This window comes from Rutidosis leptorrhynchoides, chromosome 3, assembly GCF_046630445.1.
Source record: "Rutidosis leptorrhynchoides isolate AG116_Rl617_1_P2 chromosome 3, CSIRO_AGI_Rlap_v1, whole genome shotgun sequence".
In the NCBI taxonomy this organism is placed as follows: domain Eukaryota; kingdom Viridiplantae; phylum Streptophyta; class Magnoliopsida; order Asterales; family Asteraceae; genus Rutidosis; species Rutidosis leptorrhynchoides.
Window position 1 is genome coordinate 639,484,909 of NC_092335.1, and position 23,859 is coordinate 639,508,767.

Below are 23,859 nucleotides of genomic sequence, written 5' to 3' on the forward strand. Positions count from 1 at the left end.
CCCCATCATTCCGGGACACCCTTCGGATATGATATAAATTTCGAAGTACTAAAGCATCCGGTACTTTGGATGGGGTTTGTTAGGCCCAATAGATCTATCTTTAGGATTCGCGTCAATTAGGGTGTCTGTTCCCTAATTCTTAGATTACCAGACTTAATAAAAAAGGGCATATTCGATTTCGATAATTCAACCATAGAATGTAGTTTCACGTACTTGTGTCTATTTTGTAAATCATTTATAAAACCTGCATGTATTCTCATCCCAAAAATATTAGATTTTAAAAGTGGGACTATAACTCACTTTCACAGATTTTTACTTCGTCGGGAAGTAAGACTTGGCCACTGGTTGATTCACGAACCTATAACAATATATACATATATATCAAAGTATGTTCAAAATATATTTACAACACTTTTAATATATTTTGATGTTTTAAGTTTATTAAGTCAGCTGTCCTCGTTAGTAACCTACAACTAGTTGTCCACAGTTAGATGTACAGAAATAAATCGATAAATATTATCTTGAATCAATCCACGACCCAGTGTATACGTATCTCAGTATTGATCACAACTCAAACTATATATATTTTGGAATCAACCTCAACCCTGTATAGCTAACTCCAACATTCACATATAGAGTGTCTATGGTTGTTCCGAAATATATATAGATGTGTCGACATGATAGGTCGAAACATTGTATACGTGTCTATGGTATCTCAAGATTACATAATATACAATACAAGTTGATTAAGTTATGGTTGGAATAGATTTGTTACCAATTTTCACGTAGCTAAAATGAGAAAAATTATCCAATCTTGTTTTACCCATAACTTCTTCATTTTAAATCCGTTTTGAGTGAATCAAATTGCTATGGTTTCATATTGAACTCTATTTTATGAATCTAAACAGAAAAGTATAGGTTTATAGTCAGAAAAATAAGTTACAAGTCGTTTTTGTAAAGGTAGTCATTTCAGTCGAAAGAACGACGTCTAGATGACCATTTTAGAAAACATACTTCCACTTTGAGTTTAATCATAATTTTTGGATATAGTTTCATGTTCATAATAAAAATCATTTTCTCATAATAACAACTTTAAAATCAAAGTTTATCATAGTTTTTAATTAACTAACCCAAAACAGCCCGCGGTGTTACTACGACGGCGTAAATCCGGTTTTACGGTGTTTTTCGTGTTTCCAGGTTTTAAATCATTAAGTTAGCATATCATATAGATATAGAACATGTGTTTAGTTGATTTTAAAAGTTAAGTTAGAAGGATTAACTTTTGTTTGCGAACAAGTTTAGAATTAACTAAACTATGTTCTAGTGATTACAAGTTTAAACCTTCGAATAAGATAGCTTTATATGTATGAATCGAATGATGTTATGAACATCATTACTACCTTAAGTTCCTTGGATAAACCTACTGGAAAAGAGGAAAATGGATCTAGCTTCAATGGATCCTTGGATGGCTCGAAGTTCTTGAAGCAGAATCATGACACGAAAACAAGTTCAAGTAAGATCATCACTTGAAATAAGATTGTTATAGTTATAGAAATTGAACCAAAGTTTGAATATGATTATTACCTTGTATTAGAATGATAACCTACTGTAAGAAACAAAGATTTCTTGAGGTTGGATGATCACCTTACAAGACTGGAAGTGAGCTAGCAAACTTGAAAGTATTCTTGATTTTATGAAACTAGAACTTTTGGAATTTATGAAGAACACTTAGAACTTGAAGATAGAACTTGAGAGAGATCAATTAGATGAAGAAAATTGAAGAATGAAAGTGTTTGTAGGTGTTTTTGGTCGTTGGTGTATGGATTAGATATAAAGGATATGTAATTTTGTTTTCATGTAAATAAGTCATGAATGATTACTCATATTTTTGTAATTTTATGAGATATTTCATGCTAGTTGCCAAATGATGGTTCCCACATGTGTTAGGTGACTCACATAGGCTGCTAAGAGCTGATCATTGGAGTGTATATACCAATAGTACATACATCTAAAAGCTGTGTATTGTACGAGTACGAATACGGGTGCATACGAGTAGAATTGTTGATGAAACTGAACGAGGATGTAATTGTAAGCATTTTTGTTAAGTAGAAGTATTTTGATAAGTGTATTGAAGTCTTTCAAAAGTGTATAAATACAAATTAAAACACTACATGTATATACATTTTAACTGAGTCGTTAAGTCATCGTTAGTCGTTACATGTAAGTGTTGTTTTGAAACCTTTAGGTTAACGATCTTGTTAAATGTTGTTAACCCAATGTTTATAATATCAAATGAGATTTTAAATTATTATATTATCATGATATTATCATGTATGAATATCTCTTAATATGATATATATACATTAAATGTCTTTACAACGATAATCGTTACATATATGTCTCGTTTAAAAATCATTAAGTTAGTAGTCTTGTTTTTACATATGTAGTTCTTTGTTAATATACTTAATGATATGTTTACTTATCATAGTATCATGTTAACTATATATATATCCATATATATGTCATCATATAGTTTTTACAAGTTTTAACGTTCGTGAATCACCGGTCAACTTGGGTGGTCAATTGTCTATATGAAACATATTTCAATTAATCAAGTCTTAACAAGTTTGATTGCTTAACATGTTGGAAACATTTAATCATGTAAATATCAATCTCAATTAATATATATAAACAAGGAAAAGTTCGGGTCACTACAGTACCTACCCGTTAAATAAATTTCGTCCCGAAATTTTAAGCTGTTGAAGGTGTTGACGAATCTTCTGGAAATAGATGCGGGTATTTCTTCTTCATCTGATCTTCACGCTCCCAGGTGAACTCGGGTCCTCTACGAGCATTCCATCGAACCTTAACAATTGGTATCTTGTTTTGCTTAAGTCTTTTAACCTCACGATCCATTATTTCGACGGGTTCTTCGATGAATTGAAGTTTTTCGTTGATTTGGATTTCATCTAACGGAATAGTGAGATCTTCTTTAGCAAAACATTTCTTTAAATTCGAGACGTGGAAAGTGTTATGTACAGCCGCGAGTTGTTGAGGTAACTCTAGTCGGTAAGCTACTGGTCCGATACGATCAATAATCTTGAATGGTCCAATATACCTTGGATTTAATTTCCCTCGTTTACCAAATCGAACAACGCCTTTCCAAGGTGCAACTTTAAGCATGACCATCTCTCCAATTTCAAATTCTATATCTTTTCTTTTAATGTCAGCGTAGCTCTTTTGTCGACTTTGGGCGGTTTTCAACCGTTGTTGAATTTGGATGATCTTCTCGGTAGTTTCTTGTATAATCTCCGGACCCGTAATCTGTCTATCCCCCACTTCACTCCAACAAATCGGAGACCTGCACTTTCTACCATAAAGTGCTTCAAACGGCGCCATCTCAATGCTTGAATGGTAGCTGTTGTTGTAGGAAAATTCTGCTAACGGTAGATGTCGATCCCAACTGTTTCCGAAATCAATAACACATGCTCGTAGCATGTCTTCAAGCGTTTGTATCGTCCTTTCGCTCTGCCCATCAGTTTGTGGATGATAGGCAGTACTCATGTCTAGACGAGTTCCTAATGCTTGCTGTAATGTCTGCCAGAATCTTGAAATAAATCTGCCATCCCTATCAGAGATAATAGAGATTGGTATTCCATGTCTGGATATGACTTCCTTCAAATACAGTCGTGCTAACTTCTCCATCTTGTCATCTTCTCTTATTGGCAGGAAGTGTGCTGATTTGGTGAGACGATCAACTATTACCCAAATAGTATCAAAACCACTTGCAGTCCTTGGCAATTTAGTGATGAAATCCATGGTAATGTTTTCTCATTTCCATTCCGGGATTTCGGGTTGTTGAAGTAGACCTGATGGTTTCTGATGCTCAGCTTTGACCTTAGAACACGTCAAATATTCTCCTACGTATTTAGCAACATCGGCTTTCATACCCGGCCACCAAAAATGTTTCTTGAGATCCTTGTACATCTTCCCCGTTCCAGGATGTATTGAGTATCTGGTTTTATGAGCTTCTCTAAGCACCATTTCTCTCATATCTCCAAATTTTGGTACCCAAATCCTTTCAGCCCTATACCGGGTTCCGTCTTCCCGAATATTAAGATGCTTCTCCGATCCTTTGGGTATTTCATCCTTTAAATTTCCCTCTTTTAAAACTCCTTGTTGCGCCTCCTTTATTTGAGTAGTAATGTTATTATGAATCATTATATTCATAGATTTTACTCGAATGGGTTCTCTGTCCTTCCTGCTCAAGGCATCGGCTACCACATTTGCCTTCCCCGGGTGGTAACAAATCTCAAAGTCGTAATCATTCAATAATTCAATCCACCTACGCTGCCTCATATTCAGTTGTTTCTGATTAAATATGTGTTGAAGACTTTTGTGGTCGGTATATATAATACTTTTGACCCCATATAAGTAGTGCCTCCAAGTCTTTAATGCAAAAACAACCGCGCCTAATTCCAAATCATGCGTCGTATAATTTTGTTCGTGAATCTTCAATTGTCTAGACGCATAAGCAATCACCTTCGTTCGTTGCATTAATACACAACCGAGACCTTGCTTTGATGCATCACAATAAATCACAAAATCATCATTCCCTTCAGGCAATGACAATATAGGTGCCGTAGTTAGCTTTTTCTTCAATAACTGAAACGCTTTCTCTTGTTCATCATTCCATTCAAATTTCTTCCCTTTATGCGTTAATGCAGTCAAGGGTTTTGCTATTCTGGAAAAGTCTTGGATGAACCTTCTGTAGTAACCAGCTAGTCCTAAAAACTGGCGTATGTGTTTCGGAGTTTTCGGGGTTTCCCACTTTTCAACAGTTTCTATCTTTGCCGGATCCACCTTAATACCTTCTTTGTTCACTATGTGACCGAGGAATTGAACTTCTTCCAACCAAAATGCACACTTTGAAAACTTAGCGTACAATTCTTCCTTCCTCAATACTTCTAACACCTTTCTCAAATGTTCACCGTGTTCTTGGTCATTCTTTGAGTAAATAAGTATGTCATCAATGAAAACAATGACAAACTTGTCAAGGTATGGTCCACACACTCGGTTCATAAGGTCCATGAACACAGCTGGTGCATTAGTTAAACCAAACGGCATGACCATAAACTCGTAATGACCGTAACGTGTTCTGAAAGCAGTCTTTGGAATATCATCTTCTTTCACCCGCATTTGATGATACCCGGAACGTAAGTCAATCTTTGAATAAACAGACGAGCCTTGTAGTTGATCAAATAAGTCGTCGATTCTCGGTAGTGGGTAGCGGTTCTTGATGGTAAGTTTGTTCAACTCTCGGTAGTCGATACACAACCTGAATGTACCATCTTTCTTCTTGACAAACAAAACAGGAGCTCCCCACGGTGATGTGCTTGGTCGAATGAAACCACGCTCTAAAAGTTCTTGTAATTGGCTTTGCAGTTCTTTCATCTCGCTGGGTGCGAGTCTGTAAGGAGCACGAGCTATTGGTGCAGCTCCTGGTACAAGATCTATTTGAAATTCAACGGATCGATGTGGGGGTAATCCCGGTAATTCTTTCGGAAATACATCGGGAAATTCTTTTGCAATGGGAACATCATTGATGCTCTTTTCTTCAGTTTGTACTTTCTCGACGTGTGCTAGAATAGCATAGCAACCTTTTCTTATTAGTTTTTGTACCTTCAAATTACTAATAAGATGTAGCTTCGTGTTGCCCTTTTCTCCGTACACCATTAAGGGTTTTCCTTTTTCTCGTATAATGCGAATTGCATTTTTGTAACAAACGATCTCCGCTTTCACTTCTTTCAACCAGTCCATACCGATTATCACATCAAAACTCCCTAACTCTACTGGTATCAAATCAATCTTAAATGTTTCGCTAACCAGTTTAATTTCTCGATTCCGACATATATTATCTGCTGAAATTAATTTACCATTTGCTAATTCGAGTAAAAATTTACTATCCAAAGGCGTCAATGGACAACTTAATTTAGCACAAAAATCTCTACTCATATAGCTTCTATCCGCACCCGAATCAAATAAAACGTAAGCAGATTTATTGTCAATAAGAAACGTACCCGTAACAAGCTCCGGGTCTTCCTGTGCCTCTACCGCATTAATATTGAAAACTCTTCCACAGCCTTGTCCATTCGTGTTCTCCTGGTTCGGGCAATTTCTAATAATGTGGCCTGGTTTTCCACATTTATAACAAACTACATTGGCATAACTTGCTCCGACACTACTTGCTCCGCCATTACTCGTTCCGACACCATTTGTTCCTTTCGTTCTATTAACCCCTGGTCCGTAGACCTCACACTTCGCCGCGCTATGACCATTTCTTTTACACTTGTTGCAAAATTTGGTGCAGAACCCCGAGTGATTCTTTTCACACCTTTGGCATAGTTGCTTCTGATTGTTGTTGTTGTTGCGGTTATTATTGTTGTTGGGATGATTGTTGTAGTTGCTGTTGTTGTTGTTGTTGTTGTTGTTGTTGGGCCGTTTGTTGTAGTTGCGATTGATGTTGCGATTGTTGGGATAATTGTTGCGATTATTGTTGTAATTGCTGTTGTTGTTGTATTGGTGATTCTTATCACCGTTTTCCTCCCACTTTCTTTTGACTTGCTTCACATTGGCCTCTTCAGCAGTCTGTTCTTTAATTCTTTCTTCAATCTGGTTCACTAGTTTGTGAGCCATTCTACATGCCTGTTGTATGGAGGCGGGCTCGTGTGAACTTATATCTTCTTGGATTCTTTTCGGTAATCCTTTCACAAACGCGTCGATCTTCTCTTCCTCATCTTCGAATGCTCCCGGACACAATAGGCACAATTCTGTGAATCGTCTTTCGTACGTGGTAATATCAAATCCTTGGGTTCGTAACCCTCTAAGTTCTGTCTTGAGCTTATTGACCTCGGTTCTGGGACGGTACTTCTCGTTCATCAAGTGCTTGAATGCTGACCACGGTAGTGCGTACGCATCATCTTGTCCCACTTGCTCTAGATAGGTATTCCACCATGTTAACGCAGAACCTGTGAAGGTATGCGTAGCGTACTTCACTTTGTCCTCTTCAGTACACTTACTTATGGCAAACACCGATTCAACCTTCTCGGTCCACCGTTTCAATCCGATCGGTCCTTCGGTTCCATCAAATTCCAAAGGTTTGCAGGCAGTGAATTCTTTGTAGGTGCATCCTACACGATTTCCTGTACTGCTAGATCCAAGGTTATTGTTGGTATGTAGCGCAGCCTGTACTGCGGCTATGTTTGAAGCTAGAAAAGTACGGAATTCCTCTTCATTCATATTCACGGTGTGTCGAGTAGTCGGTGCCATTTCCTTCAAAATAGTTAAATGGAACAAGTTAATCATACAGAATATTAAGAGTAGTTAATAGTATTTCGTAGCATAATATGAACTCATTTATAAAAGCTTTTTCTTCATATTAGCGTTTTATAAGTTTAAATTCGGGTAGTACCTACCCGTTAAGTTCATACTTAGTAGCTAATATACAATTCAACTACTACAATTCTATATGAAAAACTGATTATAATAATATTTCGCGTTCAAACTTTTATACAATATTTTACAAACTTACAATACCGCTTATTTTACATAAAGCATGAAATATAGCACACAATAACTTTGATACAAGATAGTTGTGAAGATAATTCTAGCTAGTACACAAGTCGTTCAGCAAAGGCAATAAAGACACGTAATTCATACGTCCAGAAACAAGTCATGCATTCTGGTTTTACTAGGACTACTTCCCATCCTTGGTCTTGTGCAACATAACCGTTATGGCCGTTGATAAGACAGCGTGTTGTAACGTCATCAAAGGGATGAGGGTTACGTAATGTCCAACAGTCCCGTAATAATCTAAAAACCTCATTTCTTACCCCAATTACCGACTCCGTCACTTGTGGAAACGTTTTGTTTAATAGTTGTAGCCCGATGTTCTTGTTCTCACTTTGGTGAGAAGCGAACATTACTAATCCGTAAGCATAACATGCTTCTTTATGTTGCATGTTAGCCGCTTTTTCTAAATCACGAAGTCCAATATTCGGATATATTGAGTCAAAATAATTTCTTAACCCGTTGCGTAAAATAGCATTTGGGTTCCCCGCAATATATGCGTCAAAGTAAACACATCGTAACTTATGGGTTTCCCAATGTGATATCCCCCATCTTTCAAACGAAAGTCTCTTATAAACCAAGACATTCTTGGAACGTTCTTCGAATGTCTTACAAACTGATCTCGCCTTAAATAGTTGTGCCGAGGAATTCTGGCCGACTCTAGACAAGATTTCATCAATCATGTCTCCGGGTAGGTCTCTTAAAATATTTGGTTGTCTATCCATTTTGTGTTTTTAAACTGTAAAATAGACAAGAGTTAGATTCATAAAAAAAATACTTATTAATACAAGCAATTTTTACATATATCATAAAGCATAAGAACACTATATTCCATATATTACACCACACGAATACAACTATCTTATTCCGACTCGCTCGTTTCTTCTTCTTCAGTTTTGGTTCGTTTTGCCAAGTTTCTAGGGATATATGATGTTCCCCTAATACGAGCCGTCGTTGTCCACATTGGTTTAGAAAAACCTGGTGGTTTAGAGGTTCCCGGGTCATTGTTACAACTTAAGGACTTCGGGGGTTGACGATACATATAAAGTTCATCGGGGTTGGAATTAGATTTCTCTATTTTTATGCCCTTTCCCTTATTATTTTCTTTTGCCTTTTTAAATTCAGTTGGGGTAATTTCTATAACATCATCGGAATTCTCGTCGGAATCCGATTCATCGGAGAATTGGTAATCCTCCCAATATTTTGCTTCCTTGGCGGAAACACCATTGACCATAATTAACCTTGGTCGGTTGGTTGAGGATTTTCTTTTACTTAACCGTTTTATTATTTCCCCCGCCGGTTCTATTTCTTCATCCGGTTCCGATTCTTCTTCCGGTTCCGATTCTTCTTCCGGTTCCGACTCTTCTTCCGGTTCCTCTTCGGGAACTTGTGAATCAGTCCACGAATCATTCCAATTTACATTTGACTCTTCATTATTATTAGGTGAGTCAATGGGACATGTTCTAGAGGTAGACATCTATCACATAATATCAAACGCGTTAAGAGATTAATATATCACATAATATTCATATGTTAAAAATATATAGTTTCCAACAAAAATGTTAAGCAATCATTTTTAAAGAAAACACGGTCGAAGTCCAGACTCACTAATGCATCCTAACAAACTCGATAAGACACACTAATGCAAATTTTCTGGTTCTCTAAGACCAACGCTCGGATACCAACTGAAATGTCCCGTTCTTATAGATTAAAAACGTTCCATATTAATTGATTTCGTTGCGAGGTTTTGACCTCTATATGAGACGTTTTTCAAAGACTGCATTCATTTTTAAACAAACCATAACCTTTATTTCATCAATAAAGGTTTAAAAAGCTTTACGTAGATTATCAAATAATGATAATCTAATATATCCTGTTTACACACGACCATTACATAATGGTTTACAATACAAATATGTTACAACAAAATAAGTTTCTTGAATGCAGTTTTTACACAATATCATACAAGCATGGACTCCAAATCTTGTCCTTATTTAAGTATGCGACAGCGGAAGCTCTTAATAATCACCTGAGAATAAACATGCTTAAAACGTCAACAAAAATGTTGGTGAGTTATAGGTTTAACCTATATATATCAAATCGTAACAATAGACCACAAGATTTCATATTTTAATACACATCCCATACATAGAGATAAAAATCATTCATATGGTGAACACCTGGTAACCGACAATAACAAGATGCATATATAAGAATATCCCCATCATTCCGGGACACCCTTCGGATATGATATAAATTTCGAAGTACTAAAGCATCCGGTACTTTGGATGGGGTTTGTTAGGCCCAATAGATCTATCTTTAGGATTCGCGTCAATTAGGGTGTCTGTTCCCTAATTCTTAGATTACCAGACTTAATAAAAAAGGGCATATTCGATTTCGATAATTCAACCATAGAATGTAGTTTCACGTACTTGTGTCTATTTTGTAAATCATTTATAAAACCTGCATGTATTCTCATCCCAAAAATATTAGATTTTAAAAGTGGGACTATAACTCACTTTCACAGATTTTTACTTCGTCGGGAAGTAAGACTTGGCCACTGGTTGATTCACGAACCTATAACAATATATACATATATATCAAAGTATGTTCAAAATATATTTACAACACTTTTAATATATTTTGATGTTTTAAGTTTATTAAGTCAGCTGTCCTCGTTAGTAACCTACAACTAGTTGTCCACAGTTAGATGTACAGAAATAAATCGATAAATATTATCTTGAATCAATCCACGACCCAGTGTATACGTATCTCAGTATTGATCACAACTCAAACTATATATATTTTGGAATCAACCTCAACCCTGTATAGCTAACTCCAACATTCACATATAGAGTGTCTATGGTTGTTCCGAAATATATATAGATGTGTCGACATGATAGGTCGAAACATTGTATACGTGTCTATGGTATCTCAAGATTACATAATATACAATACAAGTTGATTAAGTTATGGTTGGAATAGATTTGTTACCAATTTTCACGTAGCTAAAATGAGAAAAATTATCCAATCTTGTTTTACCCATAACTTCTTCATTTTAAATCCGTTTTGAGTGAATCAAATTGCTATGGTTTCATATTGAACTCTATTTTATGAATCTAAACAGAAAAGTATAGGTTTATAGTCAGAAAAATAAGTTACAAGTCGTTTTTGTAAAGGTAGTCATTTCAGTCGAAAGAACGACGTCTAGATGACCATTTTAGAAAACATACTTCCACTTTGAGTTTAATCATAATTTTTGGATATAGTTTCATGTTCATAATAAAAATCATTTTCTCATAATAACAACTTTAAAATCAAAGTTTATCATAGTTTTTAATTAACTAACCCAAAACAGCCCGCGGTGTTACTACGACGGCGTAAATCCGGTTTTACGGTGTTTTTCGTGTTTCCAGGTTTTAAATCATTAAGTTAGCATATCATATAGATATAGAACATGTGTTTAGTTGATTTTAAAAGTTAAGTTAGAAGGATTAACTTTTGTTTGCGAACAAGTTTAGAATTAACTAAACTATGTTCTAGTGATTACAAGTTTAAACCTTCGAATAAGATAGCTTTATATGTATGAATCGAATGATGTTATGAACATCATTACTACCTTAAGTTCCTTGGATAAACCTACTGGAAAAGAGGAAAATGGATCTAGCTTCAATGGATCCTTGGATGGCTCGAAGTTCTTGAAGCAGAATCATGACACGAAAACAAGTTCAAGTAAGATCATCACTTGAAATAAGATTGTTATAGTTATAGAAATTGAACCAAAGTTTGAATATGATTATTACCTTGTATTAGAATGATAACCTACTGTAAGAAACAAAGATTTCTTGAGGTTGGATGATCACCTTACAAGACTGGAAGTGAGCTAGCAAACTTGAAAGTATTCTTGATTTTATGAAACTAGAACTTTTGGAATTTATGAAGAACACTTAGAACTTGAAGATAGAACTTGAGAGAGATCAATTAGATGAAGAAAATTGAAGAATGAAAGTGTTTGTAGGTGTTTTTGGTCGTTGGTGTATGGATTAGATATAAAGGATATGTAATTTTGTTTTCATGTAAATAAGTCATGAATGATTACTCATATTTTTGTAATTTTATGAGATATTTCATGCTAGTTGCCAAATGATGGTTCCCACATGTGTTAGGTGACTCACATAGGCTGCTAAGAGCTGATCATTGGAGTGTATATACCAATAGTACATACATCTAAAAGCTGTGTATTGTACGAGTACGAATACGGGTGCATACGAGTAGAATTGTTGATGAAACTGAACGAGGATGTAATTGTAAGCATTTTTGTTAAGTAGAAGTATTTTGATAAGTGTATTGAAGTCTTTCAAAAGTGTATAAATACATATTAAAACACTACATGTATATACATTTTAACTGAGTCGTTAAGTCATCGTTAGTCGTTACATGTAAGTGTTGTTTTGAAACCTTTAGGTTAACGATCTTGTTAAATGTTGTTAACCCAATGTTTATAATATCAAATGAGATTTTAAATTATTATATTATCATGATATTATCATGTATGAATATCTCTTAATATGATATATATACATTAAATGTCTTTACAACGATAATCGTTACATATATGTCTCGTTTAAAAATCATTAAGTTAGTAGTCTTGTTTTTACATATGTAGTTCTTTATTAATATACTTAATGATATGTTTACTTATCATAGTATCATGTTAACTATATATATATCCATATATATGTCATCATATAGTTTTTACAAGTTTTAACGTTCGTGAATCACCGGTCAACTTGGGTGGTCAATTGTCTATATGAAACATATTTCAATTAATCAAGTCTTAACAAGTTTGATTGCTTAACATGTTGGAAACATTTAATCATGTAAATATCAATCTCAATTAATATATATAAACAAGGAAAAGTTCGGGTCACTACAGTTGCATGTGGTGAAGATTTCGCGCATGGTTTGTAATGCTCGAGTTCACGAGGTGAGTGGAATAATTATATGCGTAGGTATATAATATATTTATTTGTGGTAGCGTGAGATGTGAAGTGTCGAGGTGTTAAGACACCACGTTTCACGTGACGAGTGAAGCATCGAGGTGTTAAGATGCCACTCGAGGTGAAGCATCGAGGTGTTAAGATGCCACCTAGGAGTGAAGTGTCGAGGTGTTAAGACGCCACTCCATGTTAAAGGGTGAAGTGTCGAGGTGTTAAGACGCCACCCGAGGGTGAAGTATCGAGGTGTTAAGATGCCACCCGGGGGTTAGTGATACGAGGTGCTAAGTACACTAATGGATGTTATGAACACCAATGGGAAATTCGAGTACCATCCCTTGTACGATTGGTTAACCATGATTATTGTGTTGTAGTGTAGCATACTATATTGTTCGTGTTATATATATGCTATTGTTGTGCTAGCTTGTGGTATTGGAGGTTTATAGCTTTGTATTGTGATGATAAGCTATTTGTGTTGCTAGCATGTATGCGGTATGTGAGTAAGTGTTTGCAATTAAGTATATTATATATGTATGTGTATAATTATTGCATTCACTAAGCTTTATGCTTACCCCTCTCATTGTTTACCTTTTTACAGGTATTGTGATTATGAAGCTAGCTAGTTGTAGACTAGATGCTTAGGAGCGCTTGGGCTCGACGGGGTAGCTTTTGGATATTTGGACGCGGATGGGGGATTTGGTAGTCCCCGAGATTATGCTCTTGGTATTGGGTTGGGTTATTGAGTCTTAACCCGTATTTCTTGTGATCGGGTCATTATTACAAATGATTTTGTAAAGTGTAATTTGTGTGCCAAGGGTCATGATAGATTGTTAAACGTATCCTTATGATGTTATGTTTCGATTAAAACAGAGTTGAAAATGTATTATATTAATGGGACCTAACTAAATAAAAAAAAATGTACTCTGTTTTTGGTTAAATGGATTTGGGTTGTTACAGATCAATACTGAGATACGTATACACTGGGTCGTGGATTGATTCAAGATAATATTTATCGATTTATTTCTGTACATCTAACTGTGGACAACTAGTTGTAGGTTACTAACGAGGACAGCTGACTTAATAAACTTAAAACATCAAAATATATTAAAAGTGTTGTAAATATATTTTAAACATACTTTGATATATATGTATATATTGTTATAGGTTCGTGAATCAACCAGTGGCCAAGTCTTAGTTCCCGACGAAGTAAAAATCTGTGAAAGTGAGTTATAGTCCTACTTTTAAAATCTAATATTTTTGGGATGAGAATACATGCAGGTTTTATAAATGATTTACAAAATAGACACAAGTACGTGAAACTACATTCTATGGTTGAATTATCGAAATCGAATATGCCCCTTTTTATTAAGTCTGGTAATCTAAGAATTAGGGAACAGACACCCTAATTGACGCGAATCCTAAAGATAGATCTATTGGGCCTAACAAACCCCATCCAAAGTACCGGATGCTTTAGTACTTCGAAATTTATATCATATCTGAAGAGTGTCCCGGAATGATGGGGATATTCTTATATATATGCATCTTGTTAATGTCGGTTACCAGGTGTTCACCATATGAATGATTTTTATCTCTATGTATGGGATGTGTATTGAAATATGAAATCTTGTGGTCTATTGTTACGATTTGATATATATAGGTTAAACCTATAACTCACCAACATTTTTGTTGACGTTTAAAGCATGTTTATTTTCAGGTGAATACTAAGAGCTTCCGCTGTTGCATACTAAAATAAGGACAAGATTTGGAGTCCATGTTTGTATGATATTGTGTAAAAACTGCATTCAAGAAACTGATTTCGATGTAACATATTTGTATTGTAAACCATTATGTAATGGTCGTGTGTAAACAGGATATTTTAGATTATCATTATTTGATAATCTACGTAAAGCTTTTTAAACCTTTATTTATGAAATAAAGGTTATGGTTTGTTTTAAAAATGAATGCAGTCTTTGAAAAACGTCTCATATAGAGGTCAAAACCTCGCAACAAAATCAATTAATATGGAACGTTTTTAATCAATAAGAACGGGACATTTCAGTTGGTATCCGAGCGTTGGTCTTAAAGAACTAGAAAATTTGCATTAGTGTGTCTTATCGAGTTTGTTAGGATGCATTAGTGAGTCTGGACTACTACCGTGTTTTCTTTAAAAATGATTGCTTAACATTTTTGTTGGAAACTATATATTTTTAACATATGAATATTATGTGATATATTAATCTCTTAACGTGTTTGATATTATGTGATAGATGTCTACCTCTAGAACAAGTTCCATTGACTCACCTAATAATAATGAAGAGTCAAATGTAAATTGGAATGATTCGTGGACTGATTCACAAGTTCCCGAAGAGGAACCGGAAGAAGAGTCGGAACCGGAAGAAGAATCGGAACCGGAAGAAGAATCGGAACCGAAAGAAGAAATAGAACCGGTGGGGGAAATAATAAACGGTTAAGTAAAAGAGAATCCTCAACCAACCGACCAAGGTTAATTATGGTCAATGGTGTTTCCGCCAAGGAAGCAAAATATTGGGAGGATTACCAATTCTCCGATGAATCGGATTCCGACGAGAATTCCGATGATGTTATAGAAATTACCCCTACTGAATTTAAAAAGGCAAAAGAAAATAATAAGGGAAAGGGCATAAAAATAGAGAAATCTAATTCCAACCCCGATGAACTTTATATGCATCGTCAACCCCCGAAGTCCTTAAGTTGTAACAATGACCTGGGAACCTCTAAACCACCAGGTTTTTCTAAACCAATGTGGACAACGACGGCTCGTATTAGGGGAACATCATATATCCCTAGAAACTTGGCAAAACGAACCAAAACCGAACAAGAAGAAACGAGCGAGTCGGAATAAGATAGTTGTATTCGTTTGGTGTAATATATGTAATATAGTGTGCTTATGCTTTATGATATATGTAAAAATTGCTTGTATTAATAAGTATTTTTTTATGAATCTAACTCTTGTCTATTTTACAGTATAAAAACACAAAATGGATAGACAACCCAATATTTTAAGAGACCTACCCGGAGACATGATTGATGAAATCTTGTCTAGAGTCGGTCAGAATTCCTCGGCACAACTATTTAAGGCGAGATCAGTTTGTAAGACATTCGAAGAACGTTCCAAGAATGCCTTGGTTTATAAAAGGCTTTCGTTCGAAAGATGGGGGATATCACATTGGGAAATCCATAAGTTACGATGTGTTTACTTTGACGCATATATTGCGGGGAACCCAAATGCTATTTTACGCAACGGGTTAAGAAATTATTTTGACTCAGTATATCCGAATATAGGACTTCGTGATTTAGAAAAAGCGGCTAACATGCAACATAAAGAAGCATGTTATGCTTACGGGTTAGTAATGTTCGCTTCTCACCAAAGTGAGAACAAGAAGATCGGGCTACAACTATTAAGCAAAACATTCCCACAAGTGACGGAGTCGGTAATTGGGGTAAGAAATGAGGTTTTTAGGTTATTACGAGACTGTTGGTCATTACGTAACCCTCGTCCCTTTGACGACGTTACAACACGCTGTCTTATCAACGGCCATAACGGTTATGTTCCACAAGACCAAGGATGGGAAGTAGTCCTAGTAAAACCAGAATGCATGACTTGTTTCTGGACGTATGAATTACGTGTCTTTATTGCCTTTGCTGAACGACTTGTGTACTAGCTAGAATTATCTTCACAACTATCTTGTATCAAAGTTATTGTGTGCTATATTTCATGCTTTATGTAAAATAAGCGGTATTGTAAGTTTGTAAAATATTGTATAAAAGTTTGAACGCGAAATATTATTACAATCAGTTTTTCATATAGAATTGTAGTAGTTGAATTGTATATTAGCTACTAAGTATGAACTTAACGGGTAGGTACTACCCGAATTTAAACTTATAAAACGCTAATATGAAGAAAAAGCTTTTATAAATGAGTTCATATTATGCTACGAAATACTATTAACTACTCTTAATATTCTGTATGATTAACTTGTTCTATTTGACTATTTTGAAGGAAATGGCACCGACTACTCGACACACCGTGAATATGAATGAAGAGGAATTCCGTACTTTTCTAGCTTCAAACATAGCCGCAGTACAGGCTGCGCTACATACCAACAATAACCTTAGATCTGGAAGTACAGGAAATCGTGTAGGATGCACCTACAAAGAATTCACTGGCTGCAAACCTTTGGAATTTGAAGGAACCGAAGGACCGATCGGATTGAAACGGTGGACCGAGAAGGTCGAATCGGTGTTTGCCATAAGTAAGTGTACTGAAGAGGACAAAGTGAAGTACGCTACGCATATCTTCACAGGTTCTGCGTTAACATGGTGGAATACCTATCTAGAGCAAGTGGGACAAGATGATGCGTACGCACTACCGTGGTCAGCATTCAAGCACTTGATGAACGAGAAGTACCGTCCCAGAACAGAGGTCAATAAGCTCAAGACAGAACTTAGAGGGTTACGAACCCAAGGATTTGATATTACCACCTACGAAAGATGATTCACAGAATTGTGCCTATTGTGTCCGGGAGCATTCGAAGATGAGGAAGAGAAGATCGACGCGTTTGTGAAAGGATTACCGGAAAGAATCCAAGAAGATATAAGTTCAAACGAGCCCGCCTCCATACAACAGGCATGTAGAATGGCTCACAAACTACTGAACCAGATTGAAGAAAGAATTAAAGAACAGACTTCTGAAGAGGCCAATGTGAAGCAAGTCAAAAGAAAGTGGGAGGAAAACGGTGATAAGAATCACCAATACAACAACAACAGCAATTACAACAATAATCGCAACAACTATCCCAACAATCACAACATCAATCGCAACTACAACAAATGGCCCAACAACAACAACAACAACAACAACAACTACAACAATCATCCCAACAACAATAATAACCGCAACAACAACAACAATCAGAAGCAGCTATGCCAAAGGTGTGAAAAGTATCACTCGGGGTTCTGCACCAAATTTTGCAACTAGTGTAAAAGAAATGGTCATAGCACGGCGAAGTGTGAGGTCTACGGACAAGGGGTTAATAGAACGAAAGGAACAAATGGTGTCGGAACGAGTAATGGCGGAGCAAGTAGTGTCGGAGCAAGTTATGCCAATGTAGTTTGTTATAAATGTGGAAAACAGGGCCACATTATTAGAAATTTCCCGAACCAGGAGAACACGAATGGACAAGGCCGCAGAAGAGTTTTCAATATTAATGCGGCAGAGGCACAGGAAGACCCGGAGCTTGTTACGGGTACGTTTCTTATTGACAATAAATCTGCTTACATTTTATTTGATTCGGGTGCGGATAGAAGCTATATGAGTAGAGATTTTTGTGCTAAATTAAGTTATCCATTGACGCCTTTGGATAGTAAATTTTTACTCGAATTAGCAAATGGTAAATTAATTTCAGCAGATAATATATGTCGGAATCGAGAAATTAAACTGGTTAGCGAAACATTTAAGATTGATTTGATACCAGTAGAGTTAGGGAGTTTTGATGTGATAATCGGTATGGACTGGTTGAAAGAAGTGAAAGCAGAGATCGTTTGTTACAAAAATGCAATTCGCATTATACGAGAAAAAGGAAAACCCTTAATGGTGTACGGAGAAAAGGGCAACACGAAGCTACATATTATTAGTAATTTGAAGGCACAAAAACTAATAAGAAAAGGTTGCTATGCTGTTCTAGCACACGTCGAGAAAGTACAAACTGAAGAAAAGAGCATCAATGACGTTCCCATTGCAAAAGAATTTCCCGATGTATTTCCGAAAGAATTACCGGGATTACCCCCACAGCGATCCGTTGAATTTCAAATAGATCTTGTACCAGGAGCTGCACCAATAGCTCGTGCTCCTTACAGACTCGCACCCAGCGAGATGAAAGAACTGCAAAGCCAATTACAAGAACTTTTAGAGCGTGGTTTCATTCGACCAAGCACATCACCGTGGGGAGCTCCTGTTTTGTTTGTCAAGAAGAAAGATGGTACATTCAGGTTGTGTATCGACTACCGAGAGTTGAACAAACTTACCATCAAGAACCGCTACCCACTACCGAGAATCGACGACTTTTTTGATCAACTACAAGGCTCGTCTGTTTATTCAAAGATTGACTTACGTTCCGGGTATCATCAAATGCGGGTGAAAGAAGATGATATTCCAAAGACTGCTTTCAGAACACGTTACGGTCATTACGAGTTTATGGTCATGCCGTTTGGTTTAACTAATGCACCAGCTGTGTTCATGGACCTCATGAACCGAGTGTGTGGACCATACCTTGACAAGTTTGTCATTGTTTTCATTGATGACATACTTATTTACTCAAAGAATGACCAAGAACACGGTGAACATTTGAGAAAGGTGTTAGAAGTATTGAGGAAGGAAGAATTGTATGCTAAGTTTTCAAAGTGTGCATTTTGGTTGGAAGAAGTTCAATTCCTCGGTCACATAGTGAACAAAGAAGGTATTAAGGTGGATCCGGCAAAGATAGAAACTGTTGAAAAGTGGGAAACCCCAAAAACTCCGAAACACATACGCCAGTTTTTAGGACTAGCTGGTTACTACAGAAGGTTCATCCAAGACTTTTCCAGAATAGCAAAACCCTTGACTGCATTAACGCATAAAGGGAAGAAATTTGAATGGAATGATGAACAAGAGAAAGCGTTTCAGTTATTGAAGAAAAAGCTAACTACGGCACCTATATTGTCATTGCCTGAAGGGAATGATGATTTTGTGATTTATTGTGACGCATCAAAGCAAGGTCTCGGTTGTGTATTAATGCAATGAACGAAGGTGATTGCTTATGCGTCTAGACAATTGAAGATTCACGAACAAAATTATACGACGCATGATTTGGAATTAGGCGCGGTTGTTTTTGCATTAAAGACTTGGAGGCACTACTTATATGGGGTCAAAAGTATTATATATACCGACCACAAAAGTCTTCAACACATATTTAATCAGAAACAACTGAATATGAGGCAGCGTAGGTGGATTGAATTATTGAATGATTACGACTTTGAGATTCGTTACCACCCGGGGAAGGTAAATGTGGTAGCCGATGCCTTGAGCAGGAAGGACAGAGAACCCATTCGAGTAAAATCTATGAATATAATGATTCATAATAACCTTACTACTCAAATAAAGGAGGCGCAACAAGGAGTTTTAAAAGAGGGAAATTTAAAGGATGAAATACCCAAAGGATCGGAGAAACATCTTAATATTCGGGAAGACGGAACCCGGTATAGGGCTGAAAGGATTTGGGTACCAAAATTTGGAGATATGAGAGAAATGGTACTTAGAGAAGCTCATAAAACCAGATACTCAATACATCCTGGAACGAGGAAGATGTACAAGGATCTCAGGAAATATTTTTGGTGGCCGGGTATGAAAGCCGATGTTGCTAAATACGTAGGAGAATGTTTGACGTGTTCTAAGGTCAAAGCTGAGCATCAGAAACCATCAGGTCTACTTCAACAACCCGAAATCCCAGAATAGAAATGGGAAAACATTACCATGGATTTCATCACTAAATTGCCAAGGACTGTAAGTAGTTTTGATACTATTTGGGTAATAGTTGATCGTCTCACCAAATCAGCACATTTCCTGCCAATAAGAGAAGATGACAAGATGGAGAAGTTAGCACGACTGTATTTGAAGGAAGTCGTCTCCAGACATGGAATACCAATCTCTATTATCTCTGATAGGGATGGCAGATTTATTTCAAGATTCTGGCAGACATTACAGCAAGCATTAGGAACTCGTCTAGACATGAGTACTGCCTATCATCCACAAACTGATGGGCAGAGTGAAAGGACGATACAAACGCTTGAAGACATGCTACGAGCATGTGTTATTGATTTCGGAAACAGTTGGGATCGACATCTACCATTAGCAGAATTTTCCTACAACAACAGCTACCATTCAAGCATTGAGATGGCGCCGTTTGAAGCACTTTATGGTAGAAAGTGCAGGTCTCCGATTTGTTGGAGTGAAGTGGGGGATAGACAGATTACGGGTCCGGAGATTATACAAGAAACTACCGAGAAGATCATCCAAATTCAACAACGGTTGAAAACCGCCCAAAGTCGACAAAAGATCTACGCTGACATTAAAAGAAAAGATATAGAATTTGAAATTGGAGAGATGGTCATGCTTAAAGTTGCACCTTGGAAAGGCGTTGTTCGATTTGGTAAACGAGGTAAATTAAATCCAAGGTATATTGGACCATTCAAGATTATTGATCGTGTCGGACCAGTAGCTTACTGACTTGAGTTACCTCAACAACTCGCGGCTGTACATAACACTTTCCACGTCTCGAATTTGAAGAAATGTTTTGCTAAAGAAGATCTCACTATTCCGTTAGATGAAATCCAAATCAACGAAAAACTCCAATTCATCGAAGAACCCGTCGAAATAATGGATCGTGAGGTTAAAAGACTTAAGAAAAACAAGATACCAATTGTTAAGGTTCGATGGAATGCTCGTAGAGGACCCGAGTTCACCTGGGAGCATGAAGATCAGATGAAGAAGAAATACCCGCATCTATTTCCAGAAGATTCGTCAACACCTTCAACAGCTTAAAATTTCGGGACGAAATTTATTTAACGGGTAGGTACTGTAGTGACCCGAACTTTTCCATGTTTATATATATTAATTGAGATTGATATTTACATGATTAAATGTTTCCAACATGTTAAGCAATCAAACTTGTTAAGACTTGATTAATTGAAATATGTTTCATATAGACAATTGACCACCCAAGTTGACCGGCAATTCACGAACGTTAAAACTTGTAAAAACGACATGACGATATATATATGGATATACATATGGTTGACATGAGATTATGATAAGTAAGTATCTCCATAAGTATATTAACAATGAGTTATATACATATAAACAAGACTACTAACTTAAGGATTTCGAAACGAGACATATATGTAATGATTATCGTTGTAACGACATTTAAATGTATATATATCATATTAAGATATATTAATATATCATAATATCATGATAATATAATAATTTAACATCTCATTAGATATAATAAACAATGGGTTAACAACATTAATTGAGATCGTTAACTTAAAGGTTTCAAAACAACACTTACATGTAACGACTAACGACGACTTAACGACTCAATTAAAATGTATATACATGTAGTGTATTTAGATGTATTAAAATACTTTTTAAAGACTTCAAGACATATATCAAAACACTCATACTTAACAAAAATGGTTACAGTTACTTTCCCATTCTTTTCTTTCATCAAGAATTCTAGTCGTATTCTTACCCATATTATACACAGCTTCAAAACGTACTTACTATGGGTATATACCAATAGGAACTAGCATGAGATTCCACTCTTGATTATGTCATGTATGACTAATCAATTTTAACTTCTACCATGAGCTAGTCAACTAACTAGAACTCCTTTTAACCCCACTCACCACTCACCAATTACCACTCATCATTCACTCCATTTCACTTCCAATTCTCTTTCTAATTCTCTCTCAACACACACACACACTATTATGAACGTATTTTTCCAGTAGTTAATCATCATCTTCATCAATAATCACTTCAAGAATCAAGCTATAATCATCATAGGAAGAACACTTCAAGAACACTTCAAAAATCACTTCAAATTTACTAATTTACTTCCAAGCTTTCTAATCCATTCCAAGTAATCATCTAAGATCAAGAAACCTTTGTTATATACAGTAGGTTATCTTTCTTATTCAAGGTAATATTCATATTCAAACTTTGATTCAATTTCTATAACTATAAACTATCTTAATTCGAGTAAAAATCTTACTTGAACTTGTTTTTGTGTCATGATCCTACTTCAAGAACTTTCAAGCCATCCAAGATCCTTTGAAGCTAGATCATTTCTTGTCACTTCCAGTAGGTTTATCTACTAAACTTGAGGTAGTAATGATGTTCATAACATCATTCGATTCATATATATAAAACTATCTTATTCGAAGGTTTAAACTCGTAATCACTAGAACATAGTTTAGTTAATTCTAAACTTGTTCGCAAACAAAAGTTAATTCTTCTAACTTGACTTTTAAAATTAACTAAACACATGTTCTATATCTATATGATATGCTAACTTAATGATTTAAAACCTGGAAACACGAAAAACACCGTAAAACCGGATTTACGCCGTCGTAGTAACACCGCGGGCTGTTTTGGGTTAGTTAATTAAAAACTATGATAAACTTTGATTTAAAAGTTGTTATTCTGAGAAAATGATTTTTATTATGAACATGAAACTATATCCAAAAATTATGGTTAAACTCAAAGTGGAAGTATGTTTTCTAAAATGGTCATCTAGACGTCGTTCTTTCGACTGAAATGACTACCTTTACAAAAACAACTTGTAACTTATTTTTCCAACTATAAACCTATACTTTTCTATTTAGATTCATAAAATAGAGTTCAATATGAAACCATAGCAATTTGATTCACTCAAAACGGATTTAAAATGAAGAAGTTATGGGTAAAACAAGATTGGATAATTTTTCTCATTTTAGCTACGTGAAAATTAGTAACAAATCTATTCCAACCATAACTTAATCAACTTGTATTGTATATTATGTAATCTTGAGATACCATAGACACGTATACAATGTTTCGACCTATCATGTCGACACATCTATATATATTTTGGAACAACCATAGACACTCTATATGTGAATGTTGGAGTTAGCTATACAGGGTTGAGGTTGATTCCAAAATATATATAGTTTGAGTTGTGATCAATACTGAGATACGTATGCACTGGGTCGTGGATTGATTCAAGATAATATTTATCGATTTATTTCTGTACATCTAACTGTGGACAACTAGTTGTAGGTTACTAACGAGGACAGCTGACTTAATAAACTTAAAACATCAAAATATATTAAAAGTGTTGTAAATATATTTTAAACATACTTTGATATATATGTATATATTGTTATAGGTTCGTGAATCAACCAGTGGCCAAGTCTTACTTCCCGACGAAGTAAAAATCTGTGAAAGTGAGTTATAGTCCCACTTTTAAAATCTAATATTTTTGGGATGAGAATACATGCAGGTTTTATAAATGATTTACAAAATAGACACAAGTACGTGAAACTACATTCTATGGTTGAATTATCGAAATCGAATATGCCCCTTTTTATTAAGTCTGGTAATCTAAGAATT